A 3,106-nucleotide genomic window follows, 5' to 3' on the forward strand; every position below is an offset into this window, starting at 1 on the left:
TTCTCATTCCTTTCTTCATTCTCCGGCCAGAAATTTAGGACAGTCACAGGCATTTCTGTAGTCCTTTAAGGTTTGTCAGGTACATCCCAAATATGGTCTCATGGAATTGTCACTACAACTTGGGAGGTGCTATTAGGATCCCCATTTTGCAGGTGAGAAAACTGAGTCAGACAGAGGTGAAGTCACTTACACCCCACCCCACGGTCATGTGGCTCAGGCTCCCTTCAGCTGAGTGTTCTAATCTTATCAACATGCATTCTTCATCTAGATAGGCCTCTGGATTTCCCAGCTAAAGCCCTGGTCCAAGATTTGCAGCAGTGGATAAAACCCCATCTGTAAGGGATGTCTTCTATTTGGATTTAGCACAAGACATTTTCCAGGACTCAGGTGGATACAATTGGTCACCATGTATTTCCTTATTTTATGCCTCCCTCCATGGTGTTGCCCAGACTGTGAAACAAAGTTATCTCTCTGGTCACATTCCATTCGGTGAGCCTCTATTAAGCTCCTACTATATACCAGGTCTCTTGTTCCTGTGACATAGTCCTGGAATTCGGAGGAGATACCCTGACTGAGAAGACCAGAGGCTGGACTTTGCCCCACTCAATCAACAAAGCTTGAGCTCAGAAGGTCTTATTACCTCTCTGTCTCTCAGGCCACTGCTCAGATTTTTACACTCTAGCCAATAGCTCAACAGGTGCTCAGATGGCTAATATGGTGGAACTTTAATAGACCTTGTCTTTGACTGTAAGAAGACTTGGGTCAAATTCTTTTGGGCAGGACCCATGGGTTGTGATTTTGGGATTTCATCACCTCATCATATTGGGGTTCTAGACCTCATCATATTGGGCAGACTCTTAAGGAATCTGAACATTAGTGAACATTTGGCTAGATTACAAGAATCTGAGCACCTTAATGGAGACAAGATGGACCTTATTTACAGAAAGACTCTGGGAGGGATCTAGGAGTGGCCAAGTAGTCTGTGGGGATTGTTGAGGTAATAGAAAGCCGGGCACCTGGACCACAGGGCCAAGGGAGAATGGAGTCTAGCTAGGAGTAAGGGTGAAAAGTGGCCAGGGGCCATAGGGAGGTAAGACAATAGAGGGCTAGGCTAGATTAAGGGTAACAGAGAATTGGGAGATTGGGCGTAGTCACAATGTAAGGCCTGTTGATGGGATTATAGCCTCAGGCAAATGCCAGAGATTTGGCCTTGTGGGAAAGTCCAGGGTTTTTCCTTTTTGGGATTTAGCTCCCATCCTCATCAAACCTATTTTCACATTAGTCATGTGGTAAAGAAGAATTAGAACCAATGGGAGAAACCACGAGAAAGAAGAAACAAACAAAAAAAGGGGGAAAAAAAGCCTTTCTCCATTCTTATGTAGTTATACGGAGGTTTGCTAAATGATACAATACTGTAGAACAAAGTTTTTTTTAGACAAAGGATAAGGTTAGGGGTCTTTTTTTTAATTAACAAGAAAAGGTATAATTTGTTTTTATCCAAAAAAGAACTTTAGTTGTCAATTTTTCTCTGAGAAAAATAATGTGACTAAATGTAAACATAATAAAAGAGACAAGATGCTGTCTTCAATTTGCATTGATATAAGAGTGTTCCATAGCTCACTCATCAAATTAGTTATCTCTAAGAAAAGCTATTACTTTTCTGTCAAAAGTCCATAGTCATATGTAATCACTGCGTCTCCCTGAACATTTTAGTGGGATCCTTTGGGGCCCCTGCGACAGAAACATCTGATCCTCAGGCTCAGACAGGGACTGTCAGCAGATATGGAAATACAGTTAGCAAGCTAATATGAAGGCATTTCAAGGGCCAGGAAATGATTCCTATTGGCCAATGCAAAGGATTCTGGGGATGGAGGAGTGGAGATTTTGCATCCAGAAGCACTTAGACAAAGTCGAGGAGGCCGGAGATGATGGGATGCTCTGTGCAAGGGGTCTGTGCTAGCCGCGTCTTCCCAAATGCGCTCCTGGAAGGCAGACACCGTCATTCTTCACATTCCCACGAGATGTTGTGGCAGAGTACAGAGACAGTAGTCCGCGACTAGGTCCACATACCATCTTAGACACCTACTGACCGGAGGATCCTGAGCAAGTCCCAAGGCCTCCGAGCGTCCCCAGGCACCTCTGAGAAGGTGCTGACTTGTACTGGGAGGTGGGCCGTCAGCCTATGGAAGTTCACCAGCCTGTACCCAGCCTTACACCATCTATTAAATGGGGATCATAATCTCTGCCCTGCCGCCTTCCTGGGGTGATTATGAACTAATAGAAGGGAAGGTGTTTGAGAACCGCTAAGTGCCATCTGAGGATGACTGGTAGCCACTGCTATCGCTGCTCAAGTAGGCAGTTTTTCTGGGTGCCAGGGTGGGGCCGGAGTGAAAAGAGCCTGCATCATTGGAAGTCCCAGGATCTGCTCGCTCTGCGTCTGCTGCCCTCAGCAGGCTCTTTGGTCTCCCAGGCCTCAGTTTTCTCATGTAATCTCCAGGCGAGGACCCCGGAGGAGATAATAAGGGTTTGTGTTCCAGCTTTCAGACCTAGGGCGCTAGGCAGCTTAGGTGGGGCAGTGAGCACAAAGCTGAACCTGGGGTCTGAAAGACTCACTGAAGCATAGCACCCCCCTCCCAAAAGAGATAATCTGAGAAGTCCTTTGCAGACCTTAAAGCACTGCATAAATACTGGTTGTTATTATTATCTGACGCAGGGAAGTGTTTATTCAGATAAACAACCAGAAGTTGTGCTACCAATTCTTTCCTGTAGGGTCCTGCCTTATCAGCTGGACCCCCAGAGGTCTCTATCCTGTCTAGTTTGGGCCCTTCTGATTGGGAGAAGGGTCCCCACCCCCCTTCCATGGGAGCATGGGGAGTACACTGGGGGGGCATATGATGGGTGGGTTGGGGGATGGACGAAGGAGGGGTGGGAGGGACAGATGCAGGGGGGCGGGTGGAAGACGGATGGGCACGTGGACAGGGGAGGCGGGGAAGGACCGGGGGACGGTGGGAGCACGGGTGGACGGATGCATGGGGGCGCCGGTGGAAGACGGATGGGCACGTGGACAGGGGAGGCGTGGAAGGACCGGGGGACGGTGGGAGCACGG

Source organism: Vombatus ursinus, unplaced genomic scaffold, assembly GCF_900497805.2.
Source record: "Vombatus ursinus unplaced genomic scaffold, bare-nosed wombat genome assembly UNPS02014799.1, whole genome shotgun sequence".
Classification (NCBI taxonomy): domain Eukaryota; kingdom Metazoa; phylum Chordata; class Mammalia; order Diprotodontia; family Vombatidae; genus Vombatus; species Vombatus ursinus.